Genomic DNA, 25,681 nt, shown 5'->3' on the forward strand with positions numbered 1-25,681 from the left:
TATGGGGCTCCCCTTGAGGACCTCCTGGAGGCTGCAATTAGTGCAGAATGCGGCCGCGCGGGTGATTATGGGAGCGATATGGCGCGCCCATGTAACACCTCTCCTGTGCGAGCTACATTGGCTTCCGGTTGTCTTCCAGGTGCGCTTCAAGGTTCTGGTTACCATCTTTAGAGTGTTCCATGGCTTAGGGCCTAGGTATTTACGAGACCGCCTTCTGCTACCGATAGCCTCCCACAGGCTGGTACGCTCCCACAGAGAGGGCCTCCTCAGGGTGCCGTCGGTCAAACAATGTTGGCTGGTGACCCCCAGGGGGAGAGCCTTCTCTGTCAGGGCACCTGCCCTCTGGAATGAATTGCCCCCAGAGATCCGTATGGTCCCTGACCTACACACCTTTCACCGTGCCCTTAAGATGTTATTATTCCAACAAGCGGGGCTGGCCTAAATGTGTTTTAATTGAGTTGTCCTGTTTCTGAGTTAAACTATTTAATATGTTTATATTTTATATTCTTATTGTTTTATATTTGTATGTTTTATTTTTGCTGTACACCGCCCTGAGTCCTTCAGGAGATGGGCGGTATAAAAATTCAATTAAAGTTAAAGTTAAAGTTAAAGTTAAAGTTAAAGTTGGTAAAATGAGTGCCCAGTTTCCTGGGGGGAAAGTGTAGATGACTGGGGAAGGCAATGGCAAACCACCCCGTAACAAAAAGTCTGCCAAGAAAACTTCGTGATGCAACGTCCCCCACATGGGTCAGTAATGACTTGGTGCTTGCACCTTTACCTTTACCTTTAAATAGGGAAGCAAGTAATTTTTCCTCATGCTCAGAATCTCAGTGTTTCTAGTTCAATGAGAATATAGTGAAAGAGAAAAGAAAAATCTGCTTCTCCACCCAGCAACATCTACCATATCAAGCTGACTAGTTGTGCAATTATTATGGATTGTTTTGTAAGCTGGGCACACGTTTTTGTTTTACTGACACAATTCTCTTCTTCAACAATGCCATCTTGGGTTGGATGAACTATTCCTCATTTTATTTAGATCACCTAAGCCCTCTCTCATTAAAAGTAAATTTGGCTGTATTTGAACATGCTGTAACTTTCTAAAACTGAGTCATAAGTTATAATAATGTAAAAATTACTTCCTGTTCATTTGTTAAATTACAAAAAGCATTTCTCACAGGTCATACTGCCCTGAAGATCACATTCCCCAAAACGTAAAAAGCCATCCACAACCAGGTTTTTAAATCATTTATACAAGCACTGACTGGCATGGTCTGTTTTTCCCCTTCTCTGTTTATGTTCTATCAAAGTTCCCATCAAAAGATGTCAGTCTGTTCATGACACTGGTATAAAACTACTCTGTGACTCATGCCTTCAAACAATCTTCAGTTGAAACAATGAAGTATGATGAAAAGAAGGAAGAGACTCAAGAGGCTTTGCAATTTGTTTATTTTAAGACAACCTACTTAAATTTGAGTTTGCTTTGACAAAAGTATTGCTGCAGCTCCTCTCCAACAACTCCTGTCCCCAACAGGGTTCACATTAGCATGGCAGAAGCTCTGGCATAGGCTCTATAATAGAGATGGGCACAATCCCAAAAAAATTAACGATCAAGCTGATTGTGGAACGGCGCCAGCGACGATCCCGATTTAACGACCCGCACCGAGCATCTCCTGTTCCCGATCCGTGGATTGTGGATTGTGGATCATGGAGGCAAAAGCAGAGGGGCGCCCCGCTGTTCCCAGCGATACAGGAACGGTGGCTGATGCCGGCGGCATCTGTGTTTGTGTTTGGCTGTCTGTGTTTGGCCATCAGAGCTGCCTATCAGGGTTTGCAGGGATGAGATTGGAGTGCCCATGGCTACAGAGCACCCCCTTCCCCCTGCCTCCCCTGGGTGTCTTCTCCCAACTGGTGACTGCTTTGCTGCTCCGTGGTTGGAAGGAAGCCCTGCTGATCAAGGAAAGCTGGGCTTCCATTCGGATTTCCTGGGTGACAGAAGGAGGGCAAACAGAGCTCAGGCATTCCCCTGGCTCCATTGCCAGGGGAATAGATTGCTGGCGCCTGAGTGTCTGGATCCCCGATCCGAGCCCAATCGCCTCGATCCAGGCTCCTCCCAATTGCTGGATCGTTGGCCGTGGACGATAATGATCTGCCGGGTCACGATCACATGATCGCCATTATCGTGGGTTTTTTTTTCCGATCATAATGCAGATCGTGCCCATCTCTGCTCTATAATAGCAAGTTCTATGGTCACAGCCGGAAGTTGTGGCACACCTAAACTCCCACACCATTGCAGTGCCATGAAAACCCAACTTATGTTTCAAGTCTGGCCCATAGGTGGATTTCATCATTTGCACCACACACACACACACACACAAAAACTGGGGGACATCAGTGCGGCTAATACAGAGAACAGTTGCAGACAATGAGTTAGATATTGTAGAGGTTCATCTTGGCTTTTAGAGTTCCAAACTACCACTTTTCATAGGGCACTTTAACTTTATTATTTATTTAAAATATTTATTTAAAATATCTATTTACCCCAGTTTCCTGGGGGTAAAGTGTAGATGACTGGGGAAGGCAATGGCAAACCACCCCGTAAAAAGTCTGCCAAGAAAACATCGTGATGTGACATCCCCCCATGAGTCAGTAATGACTCAGTGCTTGCACAAGCTACCTTTACCTTACTAAAATATTTATATCATGCCTTGAATTCTACTGCTCAAGGCAGCTAATAGCAAAAAAAAAACCAAAACCCTGGATAGCCCAGGTGAGCCTTATCTCATCAGATCTAAGCAACTAAGCAGGGTCGGCTTTGGTTAGTAATTGGATGAGAGACCTCCAAGGAAGACCAGGGTTGCAGAGGCAGGCAATGGCAAACCACCTCTGTTAGTTTCTTGCCATGAAAATCCTGCCAGTGGTTAAATATAAGTCAACCATGACTTGAGGGCATTCTCTACCACCACTAGATGTTAAGTTTTTCACTGCTGCCAACAAAAAAACAGCCACACATTTTAGTCTCCCTTCTCTTGTGTAATGTATACTACAGCTTAATTTGTGTTGTAACGTCAGAGTTTCCGACTTCCTCTAGCAGCAAGCAATAATGTGTAGTGGGGGTGGGAAATTGCAGAAAGTTTTGACATCATACCTTGAGTCAAGCTCCCTGAAATGTTCTGGAGGGGGAACTAAACACAGGGCTGCCTTTTTCTATGGCAGCTGTGCATTTAAAGTAACCTCTTCTTGTTTTCCTTTTGTCTTGTGCTTGCCTCATTACTAACCAAGGCTGACCCTGCTTAGGTTCTGAGATCTGAAGAGATCAGGCTCATCTGGGCTATCCAGGTCGAGGCATAACATCTAGTATAGCTCAGAAATACTGTATAAAACACACATGCCACCAGGGCTCATTTTGAGGGGGAACGTGCAGGAATGCAGTTTCAGCAGTTCCCCAAAGAGGTCACATGACAGGTGGCACCACCCACCTGACTCTCAGCCATTTGGGGCTTGTTTCAGCCTGGATTGGGGCTGAAACAGCTCAGGTCGGACCTCTGATGGCTGGTGGATCGCTCTCCCGCTCAGCAGTAGCCCAATCATGACCATTTTGGGCCCCTTTTCGGCCATTTTTTTGCCATTGCCCTTTTTTTGCCCTTTTTGCCATTTTGGGACCAATTTTGGCCCTGAATGGCCAGGATTAGGTCCAAAACAGCCAGGATAGGTGAGGTCAGAGGGTGTGGCATATGCAAATCAGTTATGCTAATGACACACTTCCAGTGTTGTCAAGGGGCATGGCATATGCTAATGAGTTATGCTAATGAGTTCCTCCAACTCTTTTTCTACAAAATGACCCCTGTATGCTGTGCTTCTCACAAACTAATATAAGCAGAGTTGTCTACAACAACCATGAGACGTGCTTCTTATTTGTTCTGTGAAGTCACTTTTGCTACCTAAATTGAACATGCATAGGGTGTTAGTCACATACATCCAGAGTCATAAACATATGGCCTGTTTGTATATCATGAACAGTGGGAGTGAACAAGTAAATCTCATTGTTCCTGAGCAAATGAGTTGTCACTCCCTGAGATAATTTGTACTCAAATTATATCTGACTTCAGCAACCATCATCACTGTTTTGATTAAATGGTTCTCTCTTTTCTTTTTAATCCTACCCCAACCTTCCAACAATGCTCTGGGTTTCATGTTTTCCCCAGTAAGGAAGTGTAATTTGCATTCAGGAAAACTGAAGGAGAACAAAATGAAAACAACTGATTCTGACAAATCAGTTGTCACCCAAAGTGCACACAATGAAATGTTTCTAAACATTTTTGTAGAACGGTTTATGCCTATACATGGACTTGGGGTAGGTAATCACTAGCGATGGGCATGAACTGAAATACAAACCAAAATTAAGCACGAACCAGGCCGGTTCATGGGTCGCGAACCAGCAGTTCATCAGATCCCATTTCTGATGAACCACCATGAACTTTAGGCTGGTTCGTTTGGTTCGTTTTTGGTTTGTCACTGCAGACAGCCTGGAGCCAATCAATCAGTTTCCTAGGCAATAGGGGATGGACTTCCTGCAGAGCTTCTGTTGGCCCAGAAGTGACCTTTGGCTGACTCGGAAGTGATGATTTTCTGACCTGGATGTGACGTTTTCACGAACCAAATGAACCGGTTCATGAACTGGGGGCAGGTTCATTAAAGTTCGTGGTTCGTGAAATCTGATGAACCATGAACCACATGGTTCAGCTTTTTTCTGGTTTGTGCCCATCTCTAGTAATCACAATAAAAAAGTAACACCAGAATCACACTCAACTAAAAAAAATCCCAATGAAAATCTATCCCACAAAAGGAAAAGAGGGGTAAGTGATTTGAAAGACCTCTGCCTATGAGTATCATTGGGACCCTGGAGAGCTTCCAGAAAGAGAAGACAAGACTAACTTTGATAGACTTGACCCTTCCTTCTGCAGTCATAGGGCCAAACTACAAGTGACGAATGACACTTGAACGGCAAGTGTATTCCTCCCTGTTCACTTGCTCTCCACTCAATCCACTTGCCGTTCAAGTGTCATTTGTCACTTGTAGCTTGGCCCATAGAAGACAGATACAATAAAATCCCCTCTCTGGAAAGGCTTTGCTTGTCCTTTAAGAGAGGTGGAAACTATAAACCACATGTTTTTTTAACTGCCCATATTATAGGGAAGCAGGGGATGAGATGATCACACCATTATTAGGTAAAATCTCTGGCCTCACTGAAAAAGCTAGATGTGATTATCTCATATCCGATAAGAATGCCAAGATTACCTATCAAGGAGCCAGACATTGTTTGGTGATATTCAGGTCTTGGAAATTATATTGTACTGTAACTAGATCTTAATTCCAAATTGTTTTATTTGTTCTATTGTATGCTTGAATTTTCTTTTTAGGGTAACTGTGTTATGTATGACCAGAAATAAAGAAATGAATGATTTTGATAGATCAGTGGCCTAAATCAATACACAGAAAGATCATGTGTTAATTTGTGTTAATGGGATCACCTTTACATGTTCTTTCCCTTACTGCCTGGGAACTGTAATTTGAGCTACTAAGTTCTGAAGACGCAGAGTCTCTCTACATGTTACTAAGTACCTAGAGATGCTCAAGTGCAGGATTGCATGTCTAGTCCTCAATTCACATGGAGGCTGTTCTTGCTCAATGCACGTGAATGCCGATTTCACGGGGGCTCCCTTTGTGTGGCTGCATCTGCAAGTGATTCTGGAGGGGAAAGTGCGAATTCAGCTCTGCTTTTGCTGTGAGAACAAGTACCATAGGCTCCTTTGACTTGCCAATTTGCATTTCTTTAAGGTGTGAGAAAGTGTCAAGATCAATGAATGAATTTGGGAGGTGGGGGAAACTGGGATACTTTTAGCAGTTGAGGAGGAACTGATATTAAATACGTGATGCAGAGTGAATTGAAATGTGACCGTGGGATCGAGTGCATGGAAAGTTAGGGGGGGCACTGAAATGTGGTTCACTTGAGTATCCCTTGGTATTTAGTAACAAGTAGAGAGATTCACACACATCATGGAGAATATTGCTGACTGAGGAATACAACCAACTCTGCAGGCACAAGAGTGCACATACACTTTAACATCAAGAGCAGCTACTCAGCATCCTGCCATGCTGAATGCCCGTGCTATGCAGCCACAAAATGCTGTTCATTTTAAACAGTGTCCTTATGAAATGCATGACTGGACAGCCAACTGGCATTATGAACGAGGTAGATACAATTTTCCGTTTTGCATCCATCAAATATTCCTGATTCAGAAGTTTCAACCGGTGTAAGATGCTGATATAGGCACCAGCTATAGAGAACATGCCCCACTGTACTGGCTGTCTATTCATTTCAAAGTGCTAGTCTTCATTTTTAAAGCGTTAAATTTCTTGTCACGTCATGAGAAGACAAAATTCTCTGGAAAAAGTAATGATGCTAGGAAAAGTGGGAGGCAGCAGGAAAAGAGGAAGATCTAAAACGAGGTGGCTCGACTCAATAAAAGTAGCCACGCCCTCCAGTTTTCAGGATCTAAGCAAGTCTGTCAAAGATAGGACGTTTTGGAGGTCTTTCATTCATAGGGTCGCCATAGTTTGGAGGTGACTTGACGGCACATAACACACCAATTTCTTGCGGGGATGGAAGGCAGCATGGCATAGCCTGATCTTCTCAGATCTCAGAAGCTAAGCAGGGTCAGTACTTAGATGGGGATTAAAATTAAGATTAAATATATATTCCTTTACCTGAAGTACTGGGAGGGAAGGTGGAATGATACAGCCTTATTTCATCAAATCTTGGAAACAAAGCAGAGTCAGTACTTGGATGGGCAACCACCAAGGAATACGCTGCAGAGGAAGGCACTGGCAAACCACCTCTGCTTCTCATTTGCGTTGACAGCCCCTTGCTGGGGTCACCGCAAATTGATTGCGACTTGATGGCACATACGTACCTACATACATGGCTAGGAACCACAATACATAAAGGGAAGCCTCCATATGTTAATCAGTTAAGATCTTCATTAGCGATTCTGCCTCACCTCCATCTTTTCCCTGAGATAAAGTGGGCTGTCACAAGCAGTAGAGCCTTTTTTTTTTTTGAAGTACCCCAATTCTTGGGCATTCTCCCCCACCACCAGCCCTTCTCTGGTACTACATGGGTTTCCCCAAAAGGTCAAATAAATCATTCCTGGGAGCGCTGCAGGTAAGGAAAATGGTATAGAGAGGACCATTCTCCACACATACCACAATTGCTGTACAAATTGGGAACTGCACATGTGGAAATTGAAAACCCACTATTCAGGTGGGCCCCCCAGAACCAACCAATATAATCTGCAAGGCAGGAATCAAATGTCAATTTGGCATCCAATGTATCTTTGAGTAAATGAGATGTTCAAACTTGTCATAGAATAAACACAATGTCAAGAAACCTACTATCCAGTTTTCATTTTTTCCTCATATCTTTTCCTTTGCTTCAGTTTCACTGAAAATTACTAGAAGATATTATTACCTGAGAAATTTGAGAGGGCCGCTGTTACCAAGTCCCTCCTTAATGGAGAGGTGAGTTTCCCCCTTACTTTCCTTGTGTCAGCCCCACATGGCCACCATTTCTTCCACACACATACCCCAGATGGCTTTTTTCAGCTTCTTTTTTAAAAATCAGCTATTGACAGATTGCTATAGCACAATAATGTTACAATGCTCTAATGAAACAGGAAACTCGTTCCTAGCTTTTATTTTTTTTAACGTAAGTCTTTGGCCCTTTTTGGGGGGGAGGACGGGAAATGGGCAGGGCAGCCAGAGTGGAGGTGCTCTTCCCCGCCTCTGCACAGGTAAGAAGGTGCTCCAGGGCATGAGCGGACAGTGGGCGGCTGCAACGATGCTATAACGATGTAGCAGTTCCTAATTTTTTTTAAAAAAAGTAAAACGTCTGGTAGAGGAGGGAAATAGTGATCTCTGGGGGGTGAAGTTAGGAAACTGTGGAGGAAACGGTTGCATGGATGCCCTGTTGCCACTCTGACTGCCTCTGCATTCACAACAACAACAACAACAACAACAACAACAAGAGCTACACAGAAGAACTTGCAATTCAAAGACAGATACCAAAGGGGATGGTGAGACAATGGCCATTTTCACACTACTAACCTGCTTCCATAACGTTGTGAAATGTCGTGCAAAAAATGTGGAAGAAAGCGTCTTCTTGCGAGAGTTTTGTGTGATGTCACACAAAACTCTTGCGAGAAGACACTATCTTCCATGTTTTTTGCGCAACCTTTTGCAACATTACGGAAGCAGGTTAGTAGTGTGAAAACGGCCAATACCTTAGCATGTTTAATGCATAACAAGAATATTATTTAAAACCAATAGTCACTGTGGAACAGAAAATTCAATATTACCATCTATTCATAGAAACCTAACAGGCAGCAGATTCTTTTGGATACATTTAAATATATAACACTGAAGACATAGACAGGGCACTTAGTGCCGTCTATGCCAACCTGAACCTATGAGATCCATCTTCATTGTTGTTTATCATGGGGTTTGGAAGAACCACACTATAAGAAGTGTGGCTAGACCACGGATGAAGCTAGACACAATTCATTCTCCCTTGCACTCCGGATTTAGAACTGAAACGGCTTTGATTATCAAGTTGGGTGACCTTTTCTGGTAATTATGATTTTATTGACGGCTCAGAACCACTCAGCATCGTTCAGTGCCATCACCCATGAAAGCCTTTTGGCAGGGTTTTTTTTCCTGGGAAAAGAATTGCCGGAACTCTCAAGAGGGAAATGAGGGAGAAACACATGGGATTCTCTGAAATAATATTATTTTCATGTGCTATGGCCGAGTATTTTCAAGAGGTGCCGGAACTCCGTTCCACCATGTTCCTGCTGAAAAAAAGCCCTGCCTTTTGGACTGATTGCAAGGATTAGGGAATGGGGATCACAGTGGTGCCATAGTTCTGCAAGATTCAAGCCCAGTAGCATCCTATAAATCAATATAAGACTTTGAGTGTCAATGCTCCCTTATATCTGATGAAGGGCGCCTATCTGATGAAGGTTGGAGTCCAGCCTTGCTGTTCCACTACAGAGCACCACAGCTGAAACTGTGGGGGTTACTGCTCATCCACCATGGCCGTTGCTTTGTGGGGTCACAGAAAGATCTCTTATTGAAAGAGCTGAAATACCCTTTATCTAGTGGAATGCAAAATATTGAAGACATTGGCCAGTCCAAAAGAGGTCGACCTTGACATGTGACAGTTTTGCATTCAGGGCACGATCTGTTGATGGCATCAGAGGAAATGACTTATAATAAATGAAGAAAAAGGATAACCTGGGTCTAGGCATGAGCTGGCTAGAAAGTAGCGTGAATGCCTCTCAGCCACGAGTGTTTTCAATGATACAGTTCTCTTGAGTGAATAAAGAAAAATGCAGCACTGTAAATTTGGCTGACAAGGATTTTAAAAGGATTAAACTTAATTACTCCTATTAAGAACACACAATTTTAGAAGCGTATTAAATAATTTTGTCTGAAGAGTTTGTAATAACTGCAGATCTTTTTTGCATCGAGATCTACCTGCGCTTAACCCTCCTCCAGTTTTCTGACGATACGAAGGCAAGAAAATGGCCCAGTTGTTTGCATTTTCAATTCATATGCTGCAGTTTGTTTCCACTGGGAATAGCCATTCAACAACACATATAGAATCCCTTACTGTGTACATTTAGCGGTGACAAAAATACTCAAATGAGCCTTGGAAAGTTTAGAACCTGTAGAAAATAACATCTATCTAAAAGGAAAAGGTTAATTAAAGGTGAACAGAGCCCCGTGGCGCAGAGTGGTGAGCTGCAGTACTGCAGCCCAAGCTCTGCTCACGACCTGAGTTCGATCCTGGCAGAAGCCGGGTTCAGGTAGCCGGCTCAAGGTTGACTCAGCCTTCCATCCTTCCAAGGTCAGTAAAATGAGTACCCAGTTTTCTGAGGGTAAAGTGTAGATGACTGGGGAAGCCAATGGCAAACCACCCCGTGACAAAAGTCTGCCAAGAAAACGTCATAATGCGATGTCCCCCCATGAGTCAGTTATGACTCGGTGCTTGCGCAGGGGACTACCTTTACCTTACCTAATTAAAGGTGAACTCAAAATTACTTTTAAACCATTTCTTTTCTTCACATTGAAAAGCCATGACAACTTAACAAATTTGTGGCAAACTTTACTAAAACATGATGTCTATGGAGAGTTTCTTATATTTTCATTATATGAAAGACAAACATGGTGGTGGTCGAGAGTGCCATCAAGTCATAGCTAACGTATGGCGACCCAAGTGGGATTTTCAAGGCAGGAGACTAAGAGCCAAGCTACAAGTGACTTCCTTCACGTGGAGAACACTTGATTGTTCTCGTAAGTTTACCTGGGAAGTGAAGTCCAAGTGTCCTTCCCCTCTCTGTTAGAATCGGTGGCTGAAGAGCCAGAGAAAGCCAGCAGCAGCAGCAGCTTTTGCAAATCGTTGCTCCAGTCACAAGCCTGCTGCACAAGGGGGCTCTCAATGATCGTTTGGGGGCGGGTAGCTGCTACTTTCTCCCAGGGCGTCCTCCAGGCTGCCTGCTCCTGGGGAGCTGCTCTGGAGAATGAAGCTCCAACCGCAGCTCGGAGGATGCCCTGGGAGAGAGTAGCAGCTGCCTGCCCCCAAATGATCATTGGGAGCCCTCTTGTCCCACAGGCTTGTGACTGGAGCAACGATTTGCAAAAGCTGCTGCTGCCGCTGGCTTTCTCTGGCTCTTCAGCCAGCGATTCTAACAGAGGAGAAGGACACTCGGACTTCACTTCCCAGGTAAACTTGCGAGAACAATCAAGTGTTCTCCACGTGAAGGAAGTCACTTGTAGCTTGGCTCAAACAGAAGCAGTTTGCCATCACCTGCCTCTGCAACTCTAGTCTTTGTTGGAACTCTCCCATACAATTACTTACCAAAGCCAGCCTTGCTTACCTTCCAAGATCTGATGAGATTGGTCTTGCCTGGGCTATCCAGGTCAGGGTGAAAAACACAGGGGAAGGCATAATTCATACCTCATCACATATTAGGCATTGGCAAAGAGTATGTACTTTATTATTGTAATTGCACAGAACATGGGTGAGGGAGAGGGAGAGCCAGTGTAGTGCAGTGGTGAGAGTATTAAATTAGGACCTGGAAGATACAGGTTCAAATCTCCACTCTGCCACGAAGCTCACTAAGCCAGTTATACTCTCTGATCCCGACCTAACCCAGATAGAGATAAAATTGCTGTGGGAATAAAATGAAAGAGAGGAGAGCTATGTACACTGTCCTGAGGAAGGGCAAGATAGATGGATTAGATAGATAGAGCCTAACTAGACATTATGGTGCGATGGGGTCACAATTGCATTTCAAGGCTAAGATTTTCTTCTTTTCTTCTTTCCTTCCAGGGACATGGAGACAACAGGTGGGAGGAGAGAGACAGGGGTGTCTCCATCACTAGGCAAGCCCTGTCCCTCACCTCTGCTGCCACTGGGGCTCTTGTCCCCCTCTCCCCAAGGCACCATTTCCTTCTTTGTAGAAGAAGAAATCTAAGGGCCAAGCTACAAGTGACGAATGACACTTGAACAGCAAGTGGATTGAGTGGAGGGCAAGTGAACAGGGAGAAATACACTTGCTGTTCAAGTGTCATTTGTCACTTGTAGCTTGGCCCCAAGTCATAAAATGGAAGTGCATTCAAGTGCAGGACAAAGGGACACAGTAACATCTAGCCAGGTCCATACAGACTGAGGGCCAAGCTACACATGACGAATGACACTTGAACAGCAAGTGTATTTCTCCCTGTTCACTTGCCCTCCACTCAATCCACTTGCCGTTCAAGTGTCATTCGTCATGTGTAGCTTGGCCCTCATATCAGAGGCTGTGTGGTTCTATATTGTGGCAGTCGTACCACTCCCTGTTGAGAGTCAACCACATAGAGTGGCTCAGTTTTGCAAACAGAAATGAATGGCACCTATCCACTTAAATACACTGAGGGATGCAATGTGAATGTGAACTAATTTATCTTTATGTACCCTCCCATTTATGAGGCAAGAATCAGGTTATCTTGCTTCTGCACTCTCTTAAGGCAACTGTGTTAAGCCTAAAAATCTCAATGGAAACTGGTTGGAAATTCATCTCCCCATTGGCTTGTGCTTTCTGACTGACAACAGGTAATGATATCTGTGTTTCACAAACTGCAACAGCTGGATTTATGACAATTCTGATACCTACTAATTTCTACTAACAGCTACTCCTTGGGGGGGCAGAAAATGACAGCTCATTTTTTGGGGTTTGTCAATAGACTAGTAGTGACGTGTTAGTAAAATGCACATTCGTTCTTAAAGTCCCTCAAAGCTGTTCTTAGATGACAACTGCAATTTGGGGAACAGATCGCAGAAGAGAAACTTTTAGAAAGAGATATATTATTTGGGAAAGTGTTCCTCAGAAATGGAAAGGTAACTGCACTCACACAAATGATACGTGAATAGGGTTGCTAGGTCCGCTTATCCTCCCAGTGAGGGGGGGGGGGCTGGCACACACACAAGAGGGTGCTCCTCCAATGTGTGTGCAAAGCATGCATGCACTCCCAGTGAGCATAATAACATCACTTCCTGTAGAGTGTGGGAGCATGCCTACCTGCAGGTGCAATAAAGTCACTTAAGGAAGTGACATCGCCTGTGCTGGCTGCTCGCTAGCCTGGGAAGTCTTTTGCCTCCTGGACCCATTCCCTGGGCCTTTATCCCTTGCCAGCCAGGTGAGTTGTGGCAGGGGGCAGAGGCTGGGAATGGGGGACCCCCTGCCCTCTCTGGAGGACTGGAAGTCCTCTATGTGAAACACTATTCTGCACAATTTGGAAAGACGTAACTTTCAACTTTCCATAACTAACACTGGAGATGCAGTGCTGACTGCAGAGGGATTTCCAGAACTGCAGGAAGAAATTACTCCTATTTTCTGACCCTTCTTCATACACAGTCTAGTGACAAGTGTGTGGTTTGCAGTAATGAGAACACAAGTCAATGAGTCAACGCAAGTTCCGGCACAACACATTAGAGCCTTTCCCTTCAGTTAGCAAGGAGTTGCATCAAAGTTTTCATGTGGTTATGGACCCAGCCACATGATTACCCTGCTAATGAGAGCCACATGTAACCGATGATCACATTAAGAGGAAAATTGTGGATCTGTTCAGTTAAAGTTACCCAGGGAAATCTGGACAATGCGGTATCCACTTGCACTCTTCATTGTGCCATATTAGTGCTCAGAAATACTTATAACTGTGACAAGTAGCAAATGGGCAGCTGTTTCATGCGCCTTTCTGTGAGCCAGCCTTTTTCAGTTGTTATCATCATCTGTATCAGGAGGCCACCAGCTGCATATAATAGGAATGCAGATCCAGGATCCTTCAAATTTACACTCGCCTTGTGCAGATAGGGACAACACATATTTTTACCAGGCATGTACAGCCTTGGTATATGTGCACATGAACCCTGGCAAATCCAATGATGTGTTCGCATGTATGCATACAGCAATGACATGTATTGCTCCTATCTACACAACATGGCAACCATGTGTATCAGGAGGATCGCAAGCAGCATGTACCCATTACATGCAGTTAGTAAGGTCCTAGTATGTGTGGCTGTAACTTCTGAAAAGTTCTCATGTCCATTCTTAGTCCTACATATTTTAAGTATCTTTGAAGAGCGGAAAGAAGCGCCAGTTTGATCTTGAAACTGAAACATAAGCTAAGGGGTTTAAAAAAGCAGGTTTTCTCCTTTTAATTTGTGAGCTTATTTTCCAGTGGCATATTTTAAAAAAAAAAACTAGGCACATTTATGAAACAGCAATACCTATTACACCAAACCCCAAGAAATAATAATAACATTAATAACATTCAATTTATATACCACCCTTCAGGACGACTTAACACCCACTCAGAGCGGTTTACAAAGTGTGTTATTGTTATCCTCATGACAATCACCTAACCGTACTTTTTCCTTTCCAAAAGATAATGACCGTCTTCTAGAACTAAAGGGACAGGGCTAAATATTTTGTTTTATCATACTAAATTAAATGGGCATGTTTAAAAAAACACATCACTGGATTCATTCTATCATATAGGCTAGATTTTGATTGGTGGGTGGGTAGGGTGGAGGCTTTAAAAATGGTACATTATCATTGAGGCTTCGGCAGCCAATACTTGAAAGAGTCCCTGATTGGTCAAGGTTTTCTTCTCTTCCCTCCTTCCTAGGACAGAAGAAAAATTGGCTGGCCTGGTTAATGGATTCTTAAGACTCCAATGATCATTCAGGGATGCCCAACAAACCAATGAACTGGCATGGACAGGCCTGAGAAAAAAGCCCCTCCCTACAGAGACTTGCTTTCCTGCAGCACTATGTCAAACACAGAGATTAGCCCCTGGGCTGTCTGCTAATAACAGAAAGGAAGCAGACGGGGTACATCTTGGAAAATATAAAGAGAGGAACCCCCAACCAGGAGAAAAACACTGATCTCTCTCTGTTATAAGATACACTTTTATCAAATATTTAAAGTAACCACGTGCATTCTGAGATGTACGAGAAGAGTTTGGTACATGGTGGTGAGTTTAAAATACATACTCATAGAACTTACGTACATGATGTTTATTTATTAGCTTTACTGTTAGAATATGCGTTTGTTTATAGGAAGTGTTAAAGTGGACAGCATGTGGCTCCCGAGGAAGTCTTTGGATGAAAACTGCGTAACAATAGCTGGCCCGTTAGGGCTAGGAGGGCTTGGACCTTTTCCATCCCCATCGTCCACAAGTGCACCTGAAAAGGAGAGGAAAGAGCAAATGATAAAGAACATAATATTGGAATAACCACTTACCTGATGGACATTTTTCCCAGAGCTACTTTCCCCAGCGTCTCCAAAAATAACAACAACAACATTCGATTTATATACTGCCCTTCAGGATGACTTAACACCCACTCAGAGCAGTTTACAAAGTATGTTATTATCCCCACAACAAAACACCCTGTGAGGTGGGTGGGGCTGAGAAAGCTAGAAGCTGTGACTGACCCAAGGTCACCCAGCTGGCTTCAAGTGAAGAAGTGAGGGATCAAACCTGGTTCTCCAGATTAGAGTCCTGCGCTCTTAACCACTACATTTAAAGGGACATTCATTGGGGTAAAACAATGCAAGGACTGTATTGCTTGGATATTAAGTGTTAAATTGCAGCCATCATTTTGTATTGTACAGTTTTGATGAGTAATATTTATATTTATTTATAGAATGTATTTATTGGCATGTGATAGAGGAATACCTTATGAATTATGGATTTTGAGCACTTTATGATGGGCACAATGCACGCAGTCACTTTAAGTATTTGATAAAAGGGTATATTGCAAGAGAGAGAGTTCGGTGTTTTTCTCCTGGTTGGGGGTTCCCATCTTTGTATTGTCTGATCCAAACTAGGAGGTGGGGCTTGGGGCAGTCTGAGTTGGTGGGACACTTCCCATTTACCCATGTGGACCAGCCCCACTTACAACAGCCTTGAAATATATTTAGCCCATATTTGAAATATGTGTGCATGTGTCAAGTGCTGTCAAGTCACAGCCAATTTACTGCAACCCTGTAGGCTTTTTCAAGCAATAGATGAACAGAGGTGGTTTGCCATCTATCTATATATAGAGACAAGTGTCCTGACTAGCTCATCAATCTATATATAGAGACAAGTGTCCTGACTGTCTCATCAACGCTCAGCCCAAACTCCTGGACCTAGAAATGTGAAATTTGGGGAGAACATTCCTTTCATGATGTAAACACCCACTAAGAAGGGATTTTAAGAAATGCATCCCCTAATGGGGTAAAAAGGGGTAAAATATGTTTTCCCAAAGGGATACACCTTCCCTGTGTGGCTGGCAAGCTGCTGACTGCTTGTGCCCCCGCCTACTGCCAGCTCGGCCACTCTTTCCTGATTAGGCCAGCCTTTCAAAGTCATTTGCATATGGCGCCTACAACATTCCACATCTCATCCTCCTCCCCAGAGACAGTGGGAACAAAGAGGACATTTGCATATGTGGCCTGACTGGTCCTCACCTCCCGCATTCTAAACAGTATGCAGTTGCTATTGGGAGTCATTGAATGTATCCTGCGGTCAAATGCACCTCCCAGTCTTCCCCTCAAAGTTCACTATGGTTGCCAATCTCCTTGTGGGGCCTGGCTTTTCTGTGTGGCTTATACCAAGCCAAACAACAAGGGCTCCTCCAAACTATAACAAAAGACAGAAAGGCACAGCCTCTCAGAGGGAAAAGGCAAGAGTATTAAAGCTATCTTGTCCTATTTCCTTTTTTGTTATTATTTCCTATTTTTTTACTATAAAGTACAGAAAGTGCAAAAAGTGCTCCGTAGTGAAAAAGTCACAGCATCAATAAATGTACTAATTCAGTAGCTATTATAAATATTACAAGCAATAAATAGAAGAGGTCATAGAATCAATCATGCAAAACATACACCATTGGTAAGGAACAAATACATACACAGTCCTAGGTATAAATATCCACTGTATTGTAACCAAAAAATATTTTTTCTTTTCTTTTTTGGTTGTTTAGAAGGCGCTTCTATTGTCGGGTGTTCACAAGAGGACCAGCAGTTTCTTCCTTCTTGCCAAGATGTACACAAAGTCAATAAAGTTTTAATTCACAAACCAATGTTATTATTTCTTGTCCAACAGCTGGGTGGAGCCGACGGGCGTGTGCCAGCAATATGATCCTGTTTTGTGTGTGACACTTTTTCAGAGGATCATTATAACCATGACAATTTCTAAAAGACAGCATACATATTTTATATCTTGAAAGACAATATACCATTAAAGAATCTTACATCTTTGTTCCATTGAAAAATCCTATATAGCTTGCTTACAACAAGCAGAATTGCAGCTATTTAACCGAATGGTGTAGCCTTCGACAGTAGTATTGCCGTATGAAACATCTTACATCACCACAATTTATACCCTGGACATCTATAATCTCAGGAACAAATTCAATTCTGGAGCCACTATCAATTTTTTTGGACAGCTTCCTACAAAAACCAGTACAAGAATCCTCGACATATATTAAGGACACTATGTCTTCTATTAATATTGTAGAACAGCTCAGAATTCCAGAATCTGCTTATCTAATGTTACTTGATGTTAATGCCCTTTATACGTCTATACCGCATGAACCCGCAAGAGAAGTAATTAGAACTGTATTAATCAAGAGAGAGACTCAGCACCCATCTACCCCTTTTGGATTTACTAGATATTATCATGGATAAGAACTTCTTTAAATTTAACAACCAATTTTACCTGCAAATTAAGGGGGTAGCTATGGGTTGCTCGGCTGCTCCAAGCATCGCCAATCTTTTTATGTCCTCTTTAGAACAGAGATTTATAACAGAGATCTGATGAGATCAGGCTAGCCAACCACCTCTCCTCCCTGTTTTTCTATAATAAACCTACAAACCAAGAGGTAACGGTTTACATAGTCAGGACTTTTTTTCTGGGAAAAGAGGTGGTGGAACTCAGGACCACACAATGACATCACTTTGGGTCAGCTGGAACAAGGAGGGAATTTTTTAAAGTTTAAATTGCTCTCGGTGAAAATGGTCACATGGCCGGTGGCCCCACCCCCTGATCTCCAGAGCAGTGCAGAGGGCAATCTAAACGCCTCTATGTCTGGAGATCAGGGGGCAGGGCCACCGGCCATGTGACCATTTTCAAGAGGTGCCGGAACTCTGTTCCACCGCGTTCCAGCTGAAAAAAAGCCCTGCCTGAGATCACTTAGTTCTTAGTCACAATATGAACTACGGGCATTCTGTTCCTAGGTCACACTCTTATCCACTGTACTACCATTTCTCTTCCATATTGCTTCGATATATTTTATCCATTAACCACTTTGAACAACCTAATTTAAAAGCATGGTATATAGTTTTGCAAAAGACAGATGATAGTAGACGGACATTTAAAAAGTATTTCTCAAAAAGAAAATATTCGCAGCAGTCCCCCAACTCCAAGAAAAGACATTTTGGAGAAAATCTTTTCCCATCAAAATAATATATTTTAAAAAACAAAACAAATGCCTGCAACAAATTATGGAGAGACGTGATCTATCATGAACGAAATGAGGATGCTTCCAAATCCCACTTTCCTTGTACAAAGAGAAGTCAAACTTCTGTCAGTTGCAAATGCTACCCGAAGGTGCATTGCATTTTGATGTGCTGGGAAGCGAGTCATGCCATGACAGGAAAAAAATAGCTATTGCCAAATTCTACTACAATAGGTACATTGCTTATATATTCTTATAATGCTCTGAACTTGTTACTAGCTGCTCATCATGAGCATAAAGACTCCAAGATCCACAAACCAATCCAACGCAAGCAATAGCTATGCATACTGACAGAGAGATGTGCAAAGAACATCTGTAACAAGAAAATAAAATGAAATAAATAAAACAATGTATTGTATAGTACACAGGTGTGTAGGATTAAAACACTGCATATGAAATAACTTTAAAAACTCAGAACATGGTATACACTAATCACAAAAAAATCACAATAATATTTACACATATATATTGATCAAAAACATGTTTCGGACGGGAAGGGGGGTGCTTTTTCAATGGTCAAAATTATTTTCACACACACATAAAACTACAACTTCATTAGTATAAAAATATTTCTGTTTCAGGCCAGGCAGGTTGTATATGAATGATTAGACTCATTAGAAAAGTGGTGCACCAAATACTAGTTGCAAATCAGTTATGCATAGACTGAGGAGCCTCACATGTCAAAGATGGTAACAAAAGACTAGCATTCTGTCCTGGGCCATAGTTTAATTCCCAGTGTTTGTTCATGTGCAAACCAGAGATCTGAAGTATTCAAAATTAATTACCAAATTAAAAAATATTTTTTTCTAACAACCTGATAGGGTTGCAGGGTTATTATGTTCTAAGCCCCCCAAAAAGAAGAGGCAGCAGAGTATCTTTTCCCAACCAATTGGAAACAGGTGGACCAATAGATTTTCAATTAAGAGCTTTTTCTGCAGAAGCTTTTCCTGTTGGCCGCAAAAGTTGAATTTCAGAAGAAAACTATGAAATGCACATCTTATTTCCATTGCCCTGGGAGTATGTATGTATGTATGTATGTATGTATGTATGTATGTATGTATGTATGTATGTATAGTCCACCTTTCTCACTGAGAGTGGGACCACAAGTGACGCCTGACACAGGTTGGACACTTGCCAGCATCCCTCAAGTTTTGATGGGAAATGTAGGCAGCTTGGCGGAATGTTGGACAAGTGACAGTTGAAAAGTCCATTGGACAGCAGTCGGAGAGTCAAGCTGCAAGACCAGGATGCCTACATTTCCCATCAAACCTTGAGGGAAGCTGACAAGTGTCCAACCTGTGTCAGGCGTCACTTGTGGTCCCGCTCTGAGAGTCAAGGCAGATTACATAGCGTGAGATTAGTACAATCACTATCGGGAACATTTCCATACAGTGTTAAGGATATTTCCACAGCAATGTCATAGGATTTTACAAAGTTGTAGCATTAGCAAGGATCCAATACAGAGAAGAAGAATTGTTGAAACAGAACATAATCAATTCGAGGACTGACATTAGATAAACAGGAAGTACAGGTAGTATAAGAGTACATATTTGAGCAAAAGATAATATGCAAGGCCAAGTGGTGAAGTCTATGGTCCCCAACTCATTAGTGAAGCATTTGAGACCCCTCTCTATAATATTTCCTTCTAATCTGAGTAAAAAAGCCTTTTTGAATAATGCGGTTTTCCATCGTTTGCGGAAAGCCAGGAGAGTGGGGGGCTTTCTCAGGGTTAAACTACAAGAGACAAATTACGCCATCAAGGGAAGATGAAACGGACAGAGCTTTCCGGAGGCAAAAAGGAAATTAACAAACCCTCTGAGGAGTGATTATTGCTGACTCTGTAGAGAGGGGAAATTGACCGAGCCTTCTGATCTGTCTTTTAAGACTCAGCTTCCCAGCTAACATTGTGACTCCCTTCACGTGAGCATCCTCGTGTAATTTGTCTCTTGTAGTTTAGCTCTCAGTTCCACATTCCATGCGGCATAGAATTCATGGGAAATCTTTCACCTCCTTCGGTCTTACCTATCTTATTGTTCTGTTTCAGCCCTCTTTATATACTGGAGCTATACAAGGACCTCATCATCTTCTTCATTCTCTCCTCCCCCCCCCCCCACCGCCCATCACCCAAGTATCACTTTTGCTCTGCTGCAGGGCAGTGAAGTGAGAAAGAAGAGCCACAATGCCTACCTCTGCACTCTTTTCATTCCCAGGCCACTTGGAGCTAGAAGAAGGGGCAAACAGCCCCCACCCCATGGACATTTCCTCTGCAAAAATGGCATGGGAGGGAAGCAAGAAGCCCCTTCTCCACCTTCAATGCATTTGGAGCCATGGAGGAAACAAGATTTTTTTAAAAAAAATTAAAGGTTATTTCCTGCTTGAATATTTTACTATGAGTTTAGTCAGGCACCTGTGTCCCAACACGTATCAAATGTCATGTGTATTTTGGTCCTAAGAAACACTTTCGCCCCATAAAAATCTTTGCCAGCCATACCTTTCACATACTGGTTATTCTAACATCCCACCTACCCCCCCCCCCTAGAATAATTTAAAGATTTTCTTTTCTTTTTTAAAAAAAGAATCATATTTAGTTCCTTACTGAGCTCTAGAGCCATAGAATGCAAACACCAGAGTTAGACAATGATGCCATGGACCTACACTGATCACACACAAATAGGAACAGAAACTTCTTATAACAACAACAACAACATTCGATTTATATACTGCCCTTCAGGATGACTTAACACCCACTCAGAGTGGTTTACAAAGTATGTTATTATTATCCTCACAACAATCAGGTGGGTGGGGCTGAGAGAGCTCGGAGAAGCTGTGACTTGCCCAAGGTCATCCAGCTGGCTTCAAGTGGAGGAGTGGGGAATTAAACCCAGTTCTCCAGGTTAGAGTTCCACACTCTTAACCACTACACCAAACTGGCTCTCTCTTAGGTCAGGTATCATCTTAGCATCATTCAGGTAGCATGACTAGTCTCTCCTTTCTCACCATTCCTCCCCCTGTTATCTCCACTTTACCTGGCTGCTTCTAAATTTGTGGTGGCAGGCAGGTTGATGGAATATGGAAGGAAGAATCCCACAAATCAACTTGGGTGAAAGCCTTGGATGAGAAACTGATGATAGTTGGAATGTTGACTGATGATATTTTTGAGATGGGCAAATCCAAAGCCATTTTCTCTGATTTAAAAAATGTCCTAGAAATTGATCAAAGCAGCTTGATTTCGAGAGCCTGCAGAGTTTGTTCACCCCTATCTTTTGATCTTTCTTTCCCAAAATCAATTCCACCTTTATGTACTATCTTACCATCCCACGATACTTCAGCACTTTCTTGTTTGCAAGATTGAATATTATACCCACAATGGTTTTACAGGGGAGGATTTTGAATAGGCCCTATTCCGACATAATAGGCCTTAATAGGATACGTTCTTTCATACCCTGCTTGAATGTAGGTTCTTTGACAATATAAGGGATTATTATATTAAGTCTTTTAAGTAACAAACTTTCCCCTTATACTCCAGAAACCCTGGCTTTTTTGCTTAGCGATAAAGATTCAGGTTTCATTTTATTTATGGTCCACGACCAGATTTGTATTTATAAAACAAAACATTTCATTATTGGGTAAACAATATACAAGTAAAAGAGTCTTCGGTTAAAAGGTACAAATATAGATGTTAAAACAGCGTATGTTTAGACAAAGATTCTAAATTTACCTTAGCAATTGTAAAATATGCCTCAGTCCTTTTAGCCCTTGGCTCCAAAATAAGGAATAAGTATTTTCCACTGCTCAAGATTTATGAATCAATGAGCTTCAAAGGAAAGGAAAGGAAAGGAAAGGAAAGGAAAGGAAAGGAAAGGAAAGGAAAGGAAAGGAAAGGAAAGGAAAGGAAAGGAAAGGAAAGATCTCTCTTTTCCCCTACCTTCCCCTCCCCTGCCCTTTTTTTCCCTGTAGCAATGTTTGAAGCACTGGGTATGTCCTAAGAAATGATACAATATCCTGATCTCTGGAAAATTCTACCAGCCCCCAAGAGAAGCCAATGTTGTATATTCTTATACATGTCTTATGTGCCTTCAAGTCACGTCTGACCTATGGCGACTCTATGAATGAAAGTCCTCCAAAATTGTATTATATTCTGATAATCTGGTCTCAGCGGTGTAGCACCGGCTTTGCCTGCAGAAAGTCCCAGGGTCAAACCCCAGCTAAACAATTGGGAAGTAGGTGATGCAGAAAATCTTGATCTGTGACTTTCAAGAGTTGCTGCCAGTTAGAGTAGACAGCACTGAACATGACAGAGCAATGATCTGAGACGGAATAAGGAAGCTCCATGTGTGTGTGTGTGTGTTCAAAGATTCAAACACCTGGCTTGCGTTGAGTGGCAGCTATCAGCACATTTGTGATGAGGATGCAATGGAGCTCCTATGTGAAACTCTGCCATGAAAATGAACTTTTCAGAGGTGCTCCCACCCACCGGCCTCACCAAGTTCCACCTGCTCGTCTCCACGTTCCTATAGAGCCGGAGTAAAGACTTCTGAGAAGTGACCCCATTTGCACTCAGAGTCAGGGCTAAGGTACTAACTCAAAAACAAAGCTTATGTTCCTCTTGTCCTGGGGATTTCCTATGTTGCTCATCACCATTCGTTCATTTTATGGGATAGAAATGTTGTGCAATACTCCTACACTGACTTGAGGAGTGTTTGTTTATAGAGAGTTGCCGCTGTGATTTATTCACCATCCAATTATAATTAGTAACAACAGATTGTAAGTTGTCCTTTTACCAACCTGATAATTATTCTCTGGGTTTCGTTGGGTGAGGCCTTCAAGCTTAAACTGATATTGGATGGTTCTCAGCTAGATCCACATCCATATTAATCTTTATTCACTCTGCAAGGCATAAAAAGGTGTACACAGGTAAGGAGAGAGTGCATCGCTTTGCAGTGGATATCAATGAAATCTCTACAATGAGAGTCCAAGACTGGGACAAATAAGTTCTACAACTAATACATTAAAAGTGATTTTGGTGATAGCTGAACTTATTTCTCCTCATTACCAATGTACAGCAGCCTTTGAGATGAATTAGCAACGCAACAGAACATACTGTTGGCCATCAGCTTTCTCGTCAACCCTGCTCCTGTGATTTGTACTGCAGTATGATATACAGCAATTAGCAGGTGATCTTTTCCCCATGTAAATAAAATGTGAAGGAAGGGACTAGATGGAGGCTCCACAGCAATGACTGTGGGAGGGGCCATAGTTCCATGGAAGAGCATCTGTTCGGCATGCAGAAAGCCCCAATTCAATCCCAGCAGCTCCAGTTAAAAGGATCAGGTGGGAAGTGATGTGGAAAACCTCTAGGCACTTCCTTCAGGTAGGAAGTGATGTAGAAAACCAAATTAAATGGGCAATTGATTTTACACCAAAAGACCAGTACATTAGCAGACTGGTACATAAGTATTGGCCATTGTTGCGGGACATCAAAGGATGTGAATTGCCACCTTCAATGGCTTCAGAAGAACTAAAAATTTGAAGGACCTTATTGTCCATTCAGACTTTGGCTCAGTTGACTCTACCTCTACTTTACCACGAGGACATTACAAATGTGGCCGTTGCCGTTTGTGCCCCTTAGCAATACTGGCGAATGCATTACCATCCCTTCTTACAGCCAGACTATCCAATTGACCCATTTTACCACATGCCAATCCACTGGGGTAGTATATCTCATTGTTTGCAAATGTAATAAACTATATATATGCAGTACCATCAGACAACTAAAAATCCGCCTATTGGAGTATATGCCTATTGGAGCATATTTCTCATATTTTAATGCATGCAAACATTGGGAGGAAGACTTTAAATTTACTGTATTGTTTTTGGGACAGAACAACCCTATGCAGATTTTGCACAGGACGTTACATAGAAAGGAGGCACAGTGGCTACATACATTAAACACTTTGAAACACAACGGTTTAAACAGTGAATTAGATTTATCCTGTTTTTGTGACATTTTTTATAACATTTACAGTTTTGTATTGGTGATCCCCTGTATGTACATTGCTGCTGGGTCTCTTTAAATTGCCATGTCTGTACAATTGCATAGTCGTTATATTCCTGCCTTTCATTAGTAGACTGTGCGTGAGGACGCCGGATGTGATTCATTTGACTGTGATTTACTTTACTGGACTTTATGGTGCTGTAAACTGTTAACTGTCTGACTTTGGGTAAGTTATTTTTTAAGTATTTATTGAGTATTTAAAGGAGATTAACTTGTATTTTAAATATTTATTAGATTTGCTGTATAAATTAACATCTCTTTTAGTATGGTGGAAGTTTTTCGCCTTTGAAGTGGTTGCTTCTACAAAACATTGGACTCAAGCCGGCACTGTATGTCGGGTGACATAGGTCTGCAGTTGGGGTCCCTCCTTCACCGGCTCCACCTACAACAACACACAAATATATATATGAATTTACTAAGACTTTTCTAACACTTACCTTGTAACTCCTTTTGGAAGCTTACCTGTGGGATGTCTTCCTATATGAAATTTTGCTGCACCTGAATAATTGTTATACCTGTTGGATGCCTTCCTATTTAAGATTACTCTTGATTATTTTGTTTACTGTGGTTGTGAATTCTTGATTCTTAGGAGAGTTTTGCTTCAATTTATACTGATTTGACTTCCTTGTTTTTGTTTTTGGTTCTTTGTATTTACACTGTTTCAGTACAAGGCAGTCTAATGTTCATGATGGCACAGCCAGACGTAAACATGGCTGGGCTGAAAGTGACATGGCAGTGCTGCATGTGGGACAGCCACCTCCCAACCAGGGCCGGCGCCAGAGGTTTTGGTGCCTGCGGCAGCGTGCCTTGCGCCTCTGCGCGGCGTGATGACGTCATCGCAGACGTCATCACGCGCCGCAGGGGGGCTGGGCGGCACGCCGACCGCCGAAGCTGCGGGCTGCTGCTGGAGCGGCGCGCGGAGGCTGCTCCGCGCGCCGCCCCAGCAGCAGCTCATGGCTTCTGCGCTCGGCCGGGGCGGAGGAGTGCGCAGCGGAGCTGAGGTGGCTGGCTGCAGCAGTAGCTGCAGCTAGCCAGGCAGCCCCGTGCCGCTGCCGCCACATGCCCCAGCCGAGCGCAGAAGCTGCGAGCCGGGGCTGGGGAGGCGCGCGGAGGCTGCTCCGTCCGTCACCCCAGCAGCAGCTCATGGTTTCTGCGCCCAGCTGGGGTGGAGGAGCGCGCAGCGGAGCTGGCGTGGGCTGGCTACAGCTGCTGCTGCAGCCATCCAGCCAGCTCCGTGCCGCCGCACGCCCCAGCTGGGCGCAGAAGCCGCGAGCCGCTGCTTGAGCGGCGCACAGAGGCTGTGCCCGGCTGGCGTGTGTGGCGGCGGCGGCAGCAAGGGGCTGGCTGGCTGGCTGCAGCAGTAGCTGAAGGCAGCCCAGTCACTCCAGCTTCGCTGCGCGCGCCTCCACCCCCAACACCCCCTCCAGCGCCCCTCCCGTGCACACGCGCCCGAGGCCACC

The sequence above is a fragment of the Eublepharis macularius genome, chromosome 8 (genome assembly GCF_028583425.1).
Source record: "Eublepharis macularius isolate TG4126 chromosome 8, MPM_Emac_v1.0, whole genome shotgun sequence".
NCBI classification, from domain to species: domain Eukaryota; kingdom Metazoa; phylum Chordata; class Lepidosauria; order Squamata; family Eublepharidae; genus Eublepharis; species Eublepharis macularius.